The 17,108-nt window shown below is 40.3% G+C and overlaps 1 protein-coding gene and 1 pseudogene across 2 annotated transcripts in view; one reads left to right on the top strand and one right to left on the bottom strand.

Annotated features, from left to right (window-relative positions):
* The window catches only part of CHD6 (chromodomain helicase DNA binding protein 6), a gene marked incomplete at its 3' end in the record, with an annotated part of 225,047 nt that overhangs the window by 76,020 nt on the left and 131,919 nt on the right, over nucleotides 1-17,108 (top strand). The window lies entirely within an intron of this gene.
* Nucleotides 1,463-2,575, bottom strand: LOC307062651 (cytotoxic granule associated RNA binding protein TIA1-like; annotated as a pseudogene). Its single transcript has one exon. The product of its transcript is annotated as a cytotoxic granule associated RNA binding protein TIA1-like (transcript).

Here is a 17,108-nt window from a genome sequence, read left to right as displayed (position 1 = left end):
ACAATTCTTCTAAGAGATTGAAATGTACTAGAAATTTCAAAACTAGAACAATGCCATCAAAGATTAAACCTCTGAATGCCACCCCAAAATAATAAAATTGGGACCTCTAGGAAAACAGGTACCAAAAGAATCAAAGTAATGAATGCACTGAGGATTCCCCTCTTTGAAGGCTGTTTAAGGAGGTAGGATTTCACAGGTTTTTGTTTGTTTATCTTTTGGCCTCTGAACGTTTAAAAAATGCTTTGCCCGGCTGGTCATTCAGGCTAATTTTGGGGTTCACAAGAAACTCTAATACTGACATATGGATATTCTACAGTTTCACAGCTATCATTTGTACATACTAAAATCAAGTTGATTTACTCTTTTTGAGTAAGTATAACTAGAATATGGCAAATTAATATATTTCTTTGCAGATAACTTTGTATTCAAAGACTACCAAAGTGTGCATTTGATATTTACCTGCAAACAAAACCTTATGAATCTCAATTCTGCATGATGCCTTTAAGGAGGAAATTACATACAAAGTTGCTAACTGTGCAAAATGTTAAATTGCTAAAACATTTTACATAATGAAATGATACATGTAAATGTAGAAGTTGACACATGAAATTAACATGGGTTCATAAGAACTTATCACATTTCAGAGATTTTCTTTAGTAACAAGTTTGTGTTTTTATATTTCCTGGTACACAGCAAAGTTTATCACAGAAGATAAAAACCCTTTTAAACAAATTCAACAGGGAATTCTTGAGGCACCTTCTCATATAAAACACAAGATGAATGCAATTATCAATCCATCTGAGAAAAGTTTTCAATCTAAAGATCATTTTTTTCCATTTAAGTATATTTTATAGAACTTTGATAAGGCAAGACAAATTTGTGAAAAAATGTAGATACAAAAATGATGTGAACTAATATCTTATATTTAAGAACCCCAAAGGGAAAACAGTGGAGATGGGGCAGCTCAAACAATGCCTATTTCAGAAAAACCTAAAATAGAATTGTGCATAAGCTGAAGATTACAAAGAATTTCTAGACTCTGCACAGTTTGGGTTTTCCTTTTTTCTTTTTTTTTTTTAGTCTTTATATTACATGTTTTAAATCATATCAGGAATGCAAACTAGAACTGCCCACTACTTCAGTGGAAAAAAGTTCAACATTGTGCAGTTTTCTGCCTCTATTTTTAAAAAGTGGCAACAATCCCTGCATTTGTATATGAAACAAGGATTTGAGAAACTTTATCAAAAAAGGTAATGAAGGCAAAAATTGGCAGACATCCAGCATATTGTTTCTTTTTAAAACAATGTGGATGGTAATTTCATGATTAAAAAATGAATCTTTTAAATAAATACATTGTATCTGATATTTGCACTGACTGATTTGATAAATCTTTAAGTAAACAAGGGCTTTACTACACTCCCTGTAGCCTTAAGCCACTGGCTTTAGGTCCTGGAGTCCTTTTTCACTGGGTTTCATACACTGCGACTCTGCAGGCTGATTAGGCATCATACTGCCATTCTGTCCTGGAGGCGGCTGCACTCCATAATTTGGTCCCATCCATGGTGCAGAAGACTGTTTAAATCCCTGCTGGTTCCATAGCTGGCCATACAGTCCATATGCAGGTACTTGCCAACCGTTAGGCATATATTGGCCAATTTGTTGCGCGTTCCCATACCACTGGCCCCACTGGCCGTAAGCTTGTGGATATCCAATTTGATTCTGCTGTTGCATGGGATTTATCATATCAAGAGTTTCTTTGCCCTAGTAGCATTTCACAACATAGCCTTCAATGGTAGTTCCATTAACAGAAACAACTGCATGTGCTGCACTTTCATGGGAATTGAACCGAACAAAAGAATATCCTTTATCTGGAAAGACTCGAAGTTCCATTATTTGTCCAAGTGGCAAAAAAGTCTGACGCATTAATTGTTCTGTTAGCCCAGAAGTGACACCTCCACCATATACAGTACAGTTGCTTGGACTAGACTGATTTACGAGCTCATCATATGATAGCTGTTTGGTGTTTGACTCATATGTACTCTTTGGAACTGGAGGCTTTCGCGTTGCCCAGTTAGTTCTGATTTGTCTTCCACCAAGCCACTGGCCACCCATCTGTTGAATGGAGTTTTCAGCATCCCATCTGTTGAAAAAGGAGACAAAGCCATATCCCTTAGACTTTCCTGATGCCATGTCTTTTACCACTCGGGCATCTGATATTCTTCTAAATGGTGCAGAAGCAGCTTTTGTATCTTCAGTTGTAATTTCTGGACTGAGATCACCAACAAAGACATAGAAGTGACCTTGTGAACGCTGTGTGCTGACAACAGTACTACTGCTTGTATCCTCCTTTTGACTTCTGTGGGTTGTTGCCCACTTCACTTTGACTTCCTTACCCATTATCTTCCACCCATTCATAGCAGCTAGTGCTGCAGCTGCATGACGACGCTCATAAAACTCTGCAAAACAATATGGATCATTTCCAGCTGTATCCATAATCATTTTGGAGAATTAAAGCTTCTGTCACATCTCAGGAAAGCTTACCGACATATAGAGTCTTAGGCATTTCGTCCTCCATGGCTGCTGCTGTCCCGGCGGCGCCTCCGGGTCCAGCTCTCTACCCTTTGTTACCTTCACAAATCTTTTGAGCAGCTATGGCTGCGAAATGGAGTTTCTCGGCCGACCGGAGGTTACTGCGCCCCCTTCTTCAGCGGCAGTTACACTAAACCGCCCAGCCCAGCGCGAACAAGGAAGCCCCAGGTCAAGATGGCGGTGAGCCGGGCACCTTAGAGCAGCCCGGGAAGTGACCCGGGCCGCGCAGGCGCAGAAGAATCTTGCACTTTGGACCTCCTGTAATTTAATTTTTTTTAATCGAAGTATAGTTGATTTACAATGTGCCAGGCAATAAGATATTTTTAAATTAAGGTATGTAGATTTTTTTTTTAGACATAGTGCTAGTGCACACTTAATAGACTGCAGTATAGTATAAACATAACTTTTGTATGCACCTGTAAACCAAAAAATTTGTGTGACTCACTTTACTACGGTATTTGCTTTATTGTGGTGATCTGGAGCTAAACCTACAATATCTGTGAGGTAGGCCTGTATATACATCATAGCACATCTACCTAGTGGAATATTTTGCTGCTGTTAAAAAGAACACATTACTGAAGAGAATCCCAAGCCCTCGAAACTACTGTCATTTATGATACATGGGCAGATTTTTATTTCTTAAAACAACCTGCATATTTAATTTTTTAAACATTATTTAAGTAAGCTTTCATTTCAATAAAAACATTCTTTACCAAAACTACCCCAACATGAATTTAGGTTCTTTTCTTTTGAAAGTTCATATTGAGACCTTTGGTATGTCAGCCAGTTATTATGTAGCGTCAGTTAGATGGTTTTCATTTACACCTCATAGTATATGTTGATGAACAGGGCAGAGTTTTTATTTAAAAGTTAATATTAGATAGGTGGAGGAGCAAGTTAATTAAGTGGAGGAGTTGATCCTGCTTCTCTTATAGGTACTGGTGACAGGCCATACCGATGACTGAACTGTGAGACGTTGCTGAGCATGCTAAAGCAATCCACGGGCTCTAAAACCTATATTTTGACATACCTTAACATATTTTTGTTTTTCTTGTTCTAATTCATCTTGTGCTCTGAAACATATACTTGAGAGGCCAGAGCAAAGTGATCAGGATGATAAAAGAATGTTGACTCATTCAACATGAGGTATGATAGATGAAACTAAGGTTACGTAGCCTGAAGAAGGGAATATTTAAAAGCATCTCTTGGAAAAGAGGTTGACTGTGTCTGTTGCTGGACCTGTAAGTGAGAATGGAGAGTTATAGGTGGACAAGCTTTAGCTCCATCTGAAGAAGACCGTCCTGAGAAGTTGAGCTGCCCAGCTGTGGCCTGCACCTTTTGGGCACTAAACTCCCCACTCCTGGGAGAGACTGGAGAGCTGTTTGCTCGTGTGTCAGAGGCCAGGAAGTGGGCGTTTGGGCTGGATGACCTTAGTGGTACATCCTGTCTAGAGTCCTAGGGTTTACCAGGGCATTTATGTATGGTATTTATCTGTGGTACCAACATAAATAGTAGTCTAAGTAGATACAATTTTTAATTAAAATATTACATAATAATTATATATTACATAGTGGTTCTTTCAGCTCATGTTACTGATATTACTCAATATATCACTAGCTGAAACAGACACAAAACAATTTTTTAAAAGTAGAAATAAGCGGCTGAGTTTTAAATTCTATGAATAAAGTGGCTTTGAGTGCATCTACATGCAGAAAACATTGGAATAAAGACAACCACTTTTAAACAGTGAATAGAATTGCCTCATCTCCTGTCCTGACCAGAGGGGCCTGGGAATCTCTGGTAACGAGACCTTGGGCCAACATCAAAGTGGCAACAAAAGATCTAGGATCCGTGACATTTGACAAGTGTCACTGTGACTGTAGAGAATTGCCTTCCTCCATCTAACTTGGATTCACTCTTGGGAAAAGTAGCCCAAAGCTAGTATTCTGAGTATTGTGGGAAAAAAGCAGAAGTAACAGCAGTGAACTTCTTTCCACTTTTGATATGGTTTATGGTTTTCTCGTTAACTCACTGTCTTTTGCCTCAGCTTGCCCGTCCCTTTACTATTGATACGGTTTTGGATAAATTTTGCCAGTTTTGGGAAACTACATAACACGTAGTGACCAAAGATCAAAAGTTCTCATTTTGGGAGGAAAACGGAAATATAGTACCCACTGCTAACAGAATGTGTTCTTAGGATGGTGGTTGTAGGTCTTCTGGTAGCTGCGAAGCCCACATTTGATGTTCTTTAACCCTCATCTTGGGATCCTTCTGGGTAGAGTTGAAAAGAGATCACTTATTTAATCTTAAATGTTCTGCTGGATTGTTTGATTCTTCATGTATTATCCCATTCTGGTCTGCGGAACAAATGGATTTATAAAGAAATGGATAGAAGAGGAAAGTTAATGAGTTAACGGTTTTCTGGGGGAAAGGTTAGGGAGATACCCGTGGTGCTGGGGAGTGGTTGATGGAAATAAAGTAGAGGTGGTTAGAGAGTCTTGCTAATTCTTATTCTGAGTTTGGTGTATGCAGAACATGAGGCAGTATCGTGAAGTAGTCAAGAGCAGTGGCTCTTAAAACCAGGAGTCAAACCCGGGTTCAAATCTTAGCTCTGGTACTCACTAGCTGTGTGACTTTGGGTGAGTTATTTAACCTCTCTGAACTTCTACTCTATAAAATAGAGTCATATTTGGAACCATAATATACTTCCTCTTAGAGTTGTTTTGAGACATAATCTGTTTAAGAAACTTAGTATATTGCCTAATACTCATTCCTTAATAAAATCAGGTATTATTAATGATCATTGCTGACATCTATTTTATCTTTCAAAGATCAAAACAATTCTGAGTACTCAGAGTGGCTGTGACTAAAGGTGGAGATATATGAAAAGCACCGTTCCCTGCCCACACATAGTATTCCTAACTCCAGGCCGTGGTCTTGCTGGGCCTTGGTATGTGGAAATGGTATTGGCCAGGGTTTGCTTAAGTTCTGGGCTCAGGGGCTCTAGTAACCCAGGACTACAGTGAAATTACAGGTGGGCCAGACAGGAAGAGGTAGGAAAATAGTCTTATTCTCTCTGTATTTGTTGGTTTACTTGGCTTAGAAGATGTCACAAAAACATTTTAGAAGAGGTCTCTCTTAGCCTTGGTTGGTTGAAACAAACATCATTGCACTTTGACAGATTAGAAAATTGAATCATTTTGAGCTTTTGGTTTGCTCATAAAAGCCATAGTTGTTTGGAAAAAAGCCTCGTGGTTTCTAGAAACAACACTTGTTAACAAACAGGCACTTATTAAGTATTTTCTGTCTCTCGTCCTCTTTCCTGTCAGCATCTAAATTTAATAATCTGCCTGCCCCCAGCTTTTGTTACCACGTGGAATTAACAAGGTTTAGGTTGACTTTGCCTAAAGATTTAGAGTAGTCAAAGAGTCTTGAAACATCGTAAGAGAAAAACCCACCACCACCCCCATCCTGTTTTAAAAGCAAAAATATGAAAATAGAGGTGGAGACTTGACTGACAGGTTCAAGGACTTTGGGGTAGAGGGGCTTTGCAGAAATGACATTGTCAAATCTGTTGATCACTCTTCAGTCCTTAGCTTACCTGCTCCTCAGCAGCATTTGACACCTGTGATCATTCTGTCTTAAAATGCTCTCATCCTCCGGTTTCTGTGAAGCAACACTTTCTTAGCCTTTTTCCCTCCTACATCGCTGGCCTGACTGCTCCTTCGCCCTGTCTGTAGGTTCTTCCCCCTCTGGGGACCTTAAGTATTAGTGTTCCGCAGGTTAGGTCCTGTTTCCTCTTCTCTCTTTATCCATTCTTCTTGGGCGGTCTAATTTATTCTCATAGACATTTCCTTTGGAAAGTGTATCCAAGAGCATCCTGGACACCTCTGCCTGAAACCGAACTCTTCTCCTCCTGGTGCGAACCAGCTGTGACCATGTGAGGAGCCATATAGGATTGAAATACCTGCTTCATCACCCAAAGCACAGAACTCCTGGGTGTGGAAGGATTGAATATGCTGAATACAGGGAAAAAACTCACAAACACAGAGGGGACACACAGACACATGCACACACTGACATTGTCCCTGTCCCTCCTCAGATGGGTCTTGCTCACTCAGCACAAATCTGTTTGCCAAATGAATGAGTCCCAGTGCCATTGCAGTGTGATAAAGGCAAGGATATGTGGGGTTTTCTGTCTTTACTGTATTCCACAGGCCGGCGGTAACTATAAGGAGAGAGAGAAGGTGAAACAATAAGACAATTCTAATTCCAATTGGAAAGTAGCTTTGCCACCTGGAATGTCCACAGACCAACTCGTTAGTAGTAGTAATTACTTCTTATTTTGTATTTTCATTTTGTTATTTGGACTTTAAAAAAAAGACAGATCTCAAACTTAGTTAAGCTTGTCTGCTTTTTTTTTTTTTTTTTTTGCGGTACGCGGGCCTCTCACTGTTGTGGCCTCTCCCACTGCGGAGCACAGGCTCTGGACGCGCAGGCTCAGCGGCCATGGCTCACGGGCCCAGCCGCTCCACGGCACGTGGGATCTTCCCGGACCGGGGCACAAACCCGTGTCCCCCGCATCGGCAGGCGGACTCTCAACCACTGTGCCACCAGGGAAGCCCCTTGTCTGCTTATTTTTATGTTTAGCTGATTTCTTGATATTAAGTAAGTCTACACAGAGAACACTTTCCTCTCCCTGGGGAAGGTGGAAGACCCTGAAGCGATGGGCGGCAGGGGCTCACTGGGCCGCTCACCGCTGGGTTGAAATTGGAGGAAGCGCTTCTGGGTGAAGGGTGTGCAGGGGCCTTTCCAGCCCGAGTGCAAAGTACACTCTGCCCTGCCCTCAGTCAGATGTAATCATAGTGCTGGCGCCTCTCATATTCTGCCTTTGATTCCTGAATACTGATGATTTGGAGGAGTGTGAATTGTCTGGCAAACAATTTTTCCTTCATTATTAAAGTCTTAAAAATTTTTCTATTACATCTATGTGAAAATTTTTCTATTATAAGTATCTTGAAAGCAATATTCTCATTATTGAAAATTTAGATGTCTATTTAATAAAAAAATTTAAAAAACCCAAATTTGCACAGCCTCAAATGATTAACATTTTGTTTATTTTCTCCCATTCTTTCTTCTGTACACAGGTATTTGTTGTCATTTTTGTTTACAGTACAATTTTGTAGATGTCTTTTTTCTCTTTTTTCAAATTGAAAATATTCATTTCATCCAATCATCATATGATTGAGTTTTACTATAAGCCACAAAGATCTTGGGGAACACCACAAAGTCACTGTCTCATGAAGCTTACCTTCTAATCATGGGAAACAGGTAAAGGCAAACAAATAATAACTTTGAGAAAGTTTTGAAAAAAGAAGTGAAAGTTGCCCACAATCTTATCCCCCAGACCTAATGATGGTATGTGTCCTAAATTTATTTTAAAAAGCTAATGTTGATATAGCCTTCTTAAAAAAACAAAAATGGGATTAGATCATAGGTTTTCTTTTTTTACTTTCCCACATGTTGTGGAAAGTAAACTAAATGTCAACTAAATGTCAACTAAAACTTTGTGTAACAATGGCTGTGTAGTAGTATTCTATATGATGGATGTGCTGTTAATTTAAGCATTTTCCTAAAGGTCGACAAATAGAGTATTTATAGTTTTTTACTCTATTAAAAGTAATTCTGTATCAGATATTCTTATACATAAACCTTTGGAGTATCTAAATGTTTCCTTAGTTCATGTTCTCAAAGAGAAATTGCTCACTTTAAAAGCATATCCAAAATTAAAATTTTAGTATTATTGCTACTCTCCCCTTCAAAAAATCTTTTAATAGTTGATGCTCCTGCCAGCAACATATGAGAGGACCCTTTTCAGTATATTCTTACACTGAATTTTTAAAAATTGAGATACAATTCACATGCTGTAAAATCCACACTTTTAAAACATGCAATTCAGTGGTTTTAGTATATTCACAAGATTGTGTAAAGATCACCACTCTCTGATTCCAGAACATTTCATCATCCCCCAAAGAACCTTATGCCCATCACCAAGTCACTCTGTTTTTTCCCTCAACCCCTGGCAACCTCTACTCTACTTTTTGTCTCTATGGATTTGCCTGTTTGGGGTGTTTCATGTAAATGGAATTATACAATATGTGGTCTTTTGTGCTTGGCTCCTTCCACTTAGCATAAGTCTTTCAGGGTCTATCCATTTTGTAACCTGGGTGATTTTCTTAGATTCTAACTTGACTTTCAAGTACTTGAGTGATTCTTAGGGGGATAACCCAGGTTTGTCCTTGGACCTCTGTTTGGGAACCATTGACCTAGGCTGTAATCTTTCCATTAGTTCTTTTTTTTTTTTTTTTGTTTTGTTTTGTTTTGTTTTGTTTTGTTTTTTATTAGTTTCTGCTTTATAACAAAGTGAATCAGTCATACGTATACATCTGTTCCCACATCCCCTCCCTCATGCATCTCCCTCCCTCCCACCCTCCCCATCCCACCCCTCCAGGCGGTCACAAAGCACCGAGCTGATCTCCCTGTGCTCTGCAGCTGCTTCCCACTATCTATCTACCTTACGTTTGGTAGTGTATATATGTCCATGCCTCTCTTTCCCTTTGTCACAGCTTACCCTTCCCCTTCCCCATATCCTCAAGTCCATTCTCAAGTAGGTCTGTGTCTTTATTCCCGTTTTACCCCTAGGTTCTTCATGACATTTTTTTTTTTTTTAAATTCCATATATATGTGTTAGCATACGGTATTTGTCTTTCTCTTTCTGACTCACTTCACTCTGTATGACAGACTCTAGGTCTATCCACCTCATTACAAATAGCTCAGTTTCGTTTCTTTTTATGGCTGAGTAATATTCCATTGTATATATGTGCCACATCTTCTTTATCCATTCATCCGATGATGGACACTTAGGTTGTTTCCAGCTCCGGGCTATTGTGAATAGAGCTGCAATGAACATTTTGGTACATGTCTCTTTTTGAATTATGGTTTTCTCAGGGTATATGCCTAGTAGTGGGATTGCTGGGTCATATGGTAGTTCTATTTTTAGTTTTTTAAGGAACCTCCATACTGTTCTCCATAGTGGCTGTACCCATTCACATTCCCACCAGCAGTGCAAGAGTGTTCCCTTTTCTCCACACCCTCTCCAGCATTTATTGTTTCTAGATTTCTTGATGATGGCCATTCTGACTGGTGTGAGATGATATCTCATTGTAGTTTTGATTTGCATTTCTCTAATGATTAATGATGTTGAGCATTCTTTCATGTGTTTGTTGGCAGTCTGTATATCTTCTTTGGAGAAATGCCTATTTAAGTCTTCTGCCCATTTTTGGATTGGGTTGTTTGTTTTTTTGCTATTGAGCTGCATGAGCTGTTTATAAATTTTGGAGATTAATCCTTTGTCAGTTGCTTCATTTGCAAATATTTTCTCCCATTCTGAGGGTTGTCTTTTGGTCTTGTTTATGGTTTCCTTTGCTGTGCAAAAGCTTTGAAGTTTCATTAGGTCCCATTTGTTTATCATTGTTTTTATTTCCATTTCTCTAGGAGGTGGGTCCAAAAGGATCTTGCTGTGATTTATGTCATAGAGTGTTCTACCTATGTTTTCCTCTAAGAGTTTGATAGTTTCTGGCCTTACATTTAGGTCTTTAATCCATTTTGAGCTTATTTTTGTGTATGGTGTTAGGGAATGATCTAATCTCATACTTTTACATGTCCTGTCCAGTTTTCCCAGCACCACTTATTGAAGAGGCTGTCCTTTCTCCACTGTACATTCCTGCCTCCTTTATCAAAGATAAGTTGGCCATATGTGCGTGGGTTTATCTCTGGGCTTTCTATCCTGATCCACTGATCTATCTTTCTGTTTTTATGCCAGTACCACACTGTCTTAATTACTGTAGCTTTGTAGTATAGTCTGAAGTCAGGCAGCCTGATTCCTCCAGCTCCGTTTTTCGTTCTCAAGATTGCTTTGGCTATTCGGGGTCTTTTGTTTTTCCAAACAAATTTTGAAATTTTTTGTTCTACTTCTGTGAAAAATGCCAGTGGTAGTTTGATAGGGATTGCATTGAATCTGTAGATTGCTTTGGGTAGTAGAGTCATTTTCACAATATTGATTCTTCCAATCCAGGAGCATGGTATATCTCTCCATCTATTTGTATCATCTTTAATTTCTTTCATCAGTGTCTTATAATTTTCTGCATACAGGTCTTTTGTCTCCTTAGGTAGGTTTATTCCTAGATATTTTATTCTTTTTGTTGCAATGGTAAATGGGAGTGTTTTCTTGATTTCATTTTCAGATTTTTCATCATTAGTGTACAGGAATGCCAGAGATTTCTGTGCATTAATTTTGTATCCTGCTACTTTACCAAATTCATTGATTAGCTCTAGTAGTTTTTCGGTAGCATCTTTAGGATTCTCTATGTATAGTATCATGTCATCTGCAAACAGTGACAGCTTTACTTCTTCTTTTCCAATTTGGATTCCTTTTATTTCCTTTTCTTCTCTGATTGCTGTGGCTAAAACTTCCAAAACTATGTTGAATAAGAGTGGTGAGAGTGGGCAGCCTTGTCTTGTTCCTGATCTTAGTGGAAATGGTTTCAGTTTTTCACCATTGAGGACAATGTTGGCTGTGGGTTTGTCATATATGGCCTTTATTATGTTGAGGAAAGTTCCCTCTATGCCTACTTTCTGCAGGGTTTTTATCATAAATGGGTGTTGAATTTTGTCGAAAGCTTTCTCTGCATCTATTGAAATGATCATATGGTTTTTCTCCTTCAACTTGTTAATATGGTGTATCACATTGATTGATTTGCGTATATTGAAGAATCCTTGCATTCCTGGAATAAACCCCACTTGATCATGGTGTATGATCCTTTTAATGTGCTGTTGGATTCTGTTTGCTAGTATTTTGTTGAGGATTTTTGCATCTATGTTCATCAGTGATATTGGCCTGTAGTTTTCTTTCTTTGTGACATCCTTGCCTGGTTTTGGTATCAAGGTGATGGTGGCCTCGTAGAATGAGTTTGGGAGCGTTCCTTCCTCTGATATTGTTTGGAAGAGTTTGAGAAGGATGGGTGTTAGCTCTTCTCTAAATGTTTGATAGAATTCGCCTGTGAAGCCATCTGGTCCTGGGCTTTTGTTTGATGGAAGATTTTTAATCACAGTTTCAATTTCAGTGCTTGTGATTGGTCTATTCATATTTTCTATTTCTTCCTGAGTCAGTCTTGGTAGGTTGTGCATTTCTAAGAATTTGTCCATTTCTTCCAGGTTGTCCATTTTATTGGCATAGAGTTGCTTATAGTAATCTCTCATGATCTTTTGTATTTCTGCAGTGTCAGTTGTTACTTCTCCTTTTTCATTTCTAATTCTACTGATTTGAGTCTTCTCCCTTCTTTTCTTGATGAGTCTGGCTAATGGTTTGTCAATTTTGTTTATCTTCTCAAAGAACCAGCTTTTAGTTTGGTTGATCTTTGCTATCGTTTCCTTCATTTCTTTTTCATTTATTTCTGATCTGATCTTTATGATTTCTTTCCTTCTGCTAACTTTGGGGGTTTTTTGTTCTTCTTTCTCTAATTGCTTTAGGTGCAGGGTCAGGTTGTTTACTCGAAATGTTTCCTGTTTCTTAAGGTGGGATTGTATTGCTATAAACTTCCCCCTTAGAACTGCTTTTGCTGCGTCCCATAGGTTTTGGGTCGTCGTGTCTCCATTGTCATTTGTTTCTAAGTATTTCTTAATTTCCTCTTTGATTTCTTCAGTGATCACTTCATTATTGAGTAGTGTATTGTTTAGCCTCCATGTGTTTGTATTTTTTACAGATCTTTTCCTGTAATTGATGTCTAGTCTCATAGCATTGTGGTCGGAAAAGATACTTGATACAATTTCAATTTTCTTAAATTTACCAAGGCTTGATTTGTGACCCAAGATATGATCTATCCTGGAGAATGTTCCATGAGCACTTGAGAAAAATGTGTATTCTGTCGTTTTTGGGTGGAATGTCCTATAAATATCAATTAAGTCCATCTTGTTTAATGTATCATTTAAAGCTTGTGTTTCCTTATTTATTTTCATTTTGGATGATCTGTCCATTGGTGAAAGTGGGGTGTTAAAGTCCCCTACTATGATTGTGTTACTGTCGATTTCCCCTTTTATGGCTGTTAGTATTTGCCTTATGTATTGAGGTGCTCCTATGTTGGGTGCATAAATATTTACAATTGTTATATCTTCTTCTTGGATCGATCCCTTTATCGTTATGTAGTGTCCTTCTTTGTCTCTTCTAATAGTCTTTATTTTAAAGTCTATTTTGTCTGATATAAGAATTGCTACTCCAGCTTTCTTTTGATTTCCATTTGCATGGAATATCTTTTTCCATCCCCTTACTTTCAGTCTGTATGTGTCTCTAGGTCTGAAGTGGGTCTCTTGTAGACAGCATATATATGGGTCTTGTTTTTGTATCCATTCAGCCACTCTGTGTCTTTTGGTGGGAGCATTTAGTCCATTTACATTTAAGGTAATTATTGATATGTATGTTCCTATTCCCATTTCCTTAATGGCTTTGGGTTCGTTATTGTAGGTATAGTCCTTCTGTTCTGTTTCTTGCCTAGAGAAGTTCCTTTAGCATTTGTTGTAAAGCTGGTTTGGTGGTGCTGAACTCTCTCAGCTTTTGCTTGTCTGTAAAGGTTTTAATTTCTCCATCAAATCTGAATGAGATCCTTGCTGGGTAGAGTAATCTTGGTTGCAGGTTTCTCTCCTTCATCACTTTAATTATGTCCTGCCACTCCCTTCTGGCTTGTAGAGTTTCTGCTGAGAGATCAGCTGTTAACCTGATGGGGATTCCCTTGTGTGTTATTTGTTGTTTTTCCCTTGCTGCTTTTAATATGATTTCTTTGTGTTTAATTTTTGACAGTTTGATTAATATGTGTCTTGGCGTATTTCTTCTTGGATTTATTCTGTATGGGACTCTCTGTGCCTCCTGGACTTGATTAACTATTTCCTTTCCCATATTAGGGAAGTTTTCAACTATAATCTCTTCAAATATTTTCTCAGTCCCTTTCTTTTTCTCTTCTTCTTCTGGAACCCCTATAATTCGAATGTTGGTGCGTTTAATGTTGTCCCAGAGGTCTCTGAGACTGTCCTCTGTTCTTTTCATTCTTTTTTCTTTATTTTTCTCTGCATCAGTTATTTCCACTATTTTATCTTCCACCTCACTTATCCGTTCTTCTGCCTCAGTTATTCTGCTATTGATCCCATCTAGAGTATTTTTCATTTCATTTATTGTGTTTTTAATTGATGCTTGATTCATCTTTAGTTCTTCTAGGTCCTTGTTAACTGTTTCTTGCATATTGTCTATTCTATTTCCAAGATTTTGGATCTGGGAAATAGAATCTTGGATCAGCTTTACTATCATTATTCTGAATTCTTTTTCAGGTAGACTGCCTATTACCTCTTCATTTGTTAGGTCTGGTAGGTTTTTATCTTGCTCCTTCACCTGCTGTGTGTTTTTCTGCTTTCTCATTTTGCTTATGTTACTGTGTTTGGGGTCTCCTTTTTGCAGGCTGCAGATTCGTAGTTCCCGTTGTTTTTGGTGTCTGTCCCCCGTGGCTAAGGTTGTTACAGTAGGTTGTGTAGGCTTCCTGGTGGGGGGGACTAATGCCTGTGTTCTGGTGGTTGAAGCTCGATCTTGTCTTTCTGGTGGACAGGTCCACGTCTGGTGGTGTGTTTTGGGGTGCCTGTGGCCTTATTATGTTTTTAGGTATCCTCTCTGCTAATGGGTGGGGTTGTGTTCCTGCCTTGCTAGTTGCTTGGCATAGGGTGACCAGCACTCTAGCTTGCTGGTCGTTGACTGAAGCTGGGTGCTGGTGTTGAGATGGAGATCCCTGGGAGATTTTCGCTGCTTGATATTATGTGGAGCTGGGAGGTCTCTTGTGGACCCGTGTCCTGAAGTTGGCTCTCCCACTTCAGAGGCACAGCACTAACTCCTGGCTGCAGCACCAAGAGCCTTTCATCCACCCGGCTCAGAATAACAGTGAGAAAAAGTAGAAAGAAATAATTCGTAGAAGAAAGAAAGAGAGATTGAAAGAAAGGAAGAAGGGAAGTAAGGAAGGAAGGAAGGAAGGAAGAAAGGAGGGAGGGAGGAAGGATGGAAAGAACGGAAAGAAAGGAGGGAGGGAGGGAGGAATGAAAGCAAAAGGAAGAGTGAATGGAAGAAGAGAGGGAGGGAGGGAGGAAGGAAAGAAAGAAAGAAAGAAAGGAGGGAGGGAGGGAGGGAGGAAGGAAAGAAAAAGAAAGTGGAAAGAAGAAGGGTGGGAGGGAGGGAGGGATGGAGGAAAGAAAAAGAAAGAAGGAAAGGAGGAGCGGAGGGAGGGAGGGAGGAAGGGAAGGGAGGAAAAAAAGAAAGAGCAGGTAAAGTAAAATAGAATAAAGTATGAAATATAGTAGCGTTATTAAAATTAAAAAGTAATTATTGAAAAAAAACACGGACCGAAAGAACCCTGGGACATATGGTGGAAGCAAAGCTATACAGAGAGAATCTTACACAGAAGATTACACATACACATTCACAAAAAGAGAGCAGGGGGAAAAATCAAAAATCTTGCTCTCCAAGTCCACCTCCTCGATTTGGGATAATTCGTTGTAAAAAGAGGAAAAGGGCGAAAAGTCTGAAATCTTGCTAAGTCCACCTCCTTAATTTGAGATAATTCGTTGTAAAAAGAGGGAAAAAAAGGGGGGGAAAGTCTTAAATCTTGTCCTCAAGGTCCACTTCCTCAATTTGGGATGATTCGCTGTCCATTCATGCACTCCACAGACGCAGGGCACATCAAATGGACCGTGGAGCTTTAATCCGCTGCCTCGGAGGCTGCACAGAGAGATTTCCCTGTCTCTGCTCTCACAGCTCCCGGGTCTCAGCCTTGGACCTGGCCCCGCCTCTGCGCGTAGGTCGCCGGAGGGCGTCCGTTCTTCGCTCAGACAGGACGGGTTTAAAGGAGCCGCTGATTCGGGGGCTCTGGCTCACTCAGGCAGAGGGGAGGGAGGGGAATGCCCTCTCCTCGCGCACCAGGCAACAAAAGGGAAAAAAGTCTCTTGCCTCTCCGGTAGCTCCAGACCCTTTCCCCGGACTCCCTCCGGGCTAGCACTAACCCCTTCAGGGTCTCTTCCTGCCGCCAGCCCCAGACCTCTCCCTGCGCTCCGACTGAAAGCCGATACCCGAGCCTCAGCTCCCAGCCCCGCCCGCTCTGGCGGCCGAGCAGACAAGTCTCTCGGGCTGGTGTGTGCCTGAGGGCACCGATCCTCTGTGCCAAAATCTCTCTGCTTTGCCCTCCACACCCCTGTTGCTGTGCTCTCCTCCGCTACTCCGAAGCTTTCCCCCTCCGCCACCTGCAGTCTCCGCCCTCGAAGGGGCTTGTAGTGTGTAGAAACCTTCCCTCCTTCACGGCTCCCTCCCACTGGTGCAGGTCCCGTCCATATCCTATTGTCTCTGTTTATTCTTTTTTTCTTTTGACCTACCCAGGTATGTGGGGAGTTTCTTGCCTTTTGGGGGGTCTGAGGTCTTCTGTCAGCGTTCAGTAGGTGTTCTGTTGGAGTTGTTCCACGTGTAGATGAATTTCTGATGTATCTGTGGGGAGGAAGGTGATCTCCGCGTCTTACTCTTCCGCCATCTTCCTCCGGCTCCTCTCCATTAGTTCTTAAATCCTTTACAACTGACCCAGAACCTGTTTATCTAGATTCACATTTTTAAGTGTCTTTTCTAGGAATATTGTAGGTTGATGATCTTCAATCAAAGAAATGTGTTTTATTACTATCAGGGCAGTTTATGAGTTAGCATTGTTGCATGTTTCATCAGTCAGTCTCTCTAAGTTTTATCCTTGTGTTCCTTGATGCTCGTCTCTTTAACTTGTCAATGTAATGTAAAATGTTGTTACTGTGGTCCATCATCTGAAGTCTGTGCCTTTTAGGGCCATTTTCAAAATGGTAATTTAATGCCCTTCTTAGTAGAAGTTGAAACAAAGACTTTATTTAGGCTCTTTACCTTTTCCCTCACTGACCTTGAGAAACATGGAAGAAATATTTTTTGTCTTATTTTAATCCTCAGCAGATACCTTTTCCAGGCTCCCAACAAGGTGCCTTAAAAATAGACATTTCTGGTGGATTATTGACTTTTGAGATTATAATTTCATATTTTTGGTTACTAATATCTGCCTTTTGGAACACTTCCTCCCTTTTTTTTTTTTTTGCGGTACGCAGGCCTCTCACTGCTGTGGCCTCTCCCGTTGCGGAGCACAGGCTCAGGATGTGCAGGCTCAGTGGCCATGGCTCACGGGCCCAGCCACTCCGTGGCATGTGGGATCCTCCCGGACCGGGGCACGAACCCGTGTCCCCTGCATTGGCAGGCGGACTCTCAACCACTGCGCCACCAGGGAAGCCCACTTCCTCCTTTTTAACACTGGCTGATTGTGCCGCATGCCTTGTCCCAGCTCTACCAACTTCCTAGGAATATATCTTGACAAATTGCTTTCTCT

This window comes from Hyperoodon ampullatus (assembly GCF_949752795.1).
Source record: "Hyperoodon ampullatus genome assembly, chromosome: 14".
NCBI classification, from domain to species: Eukaryota; Metazoa; Chordata; class Mammalia; order Artiodactyla; family Ziphiidae; genus Hyperoodon; species Hyperoodon ampullatus.
The sequence above is the reverse complement of the archived record's forward strand: the minus strand, read 5'-3'. Positions and strand labels throughout refer to the sequence as shown.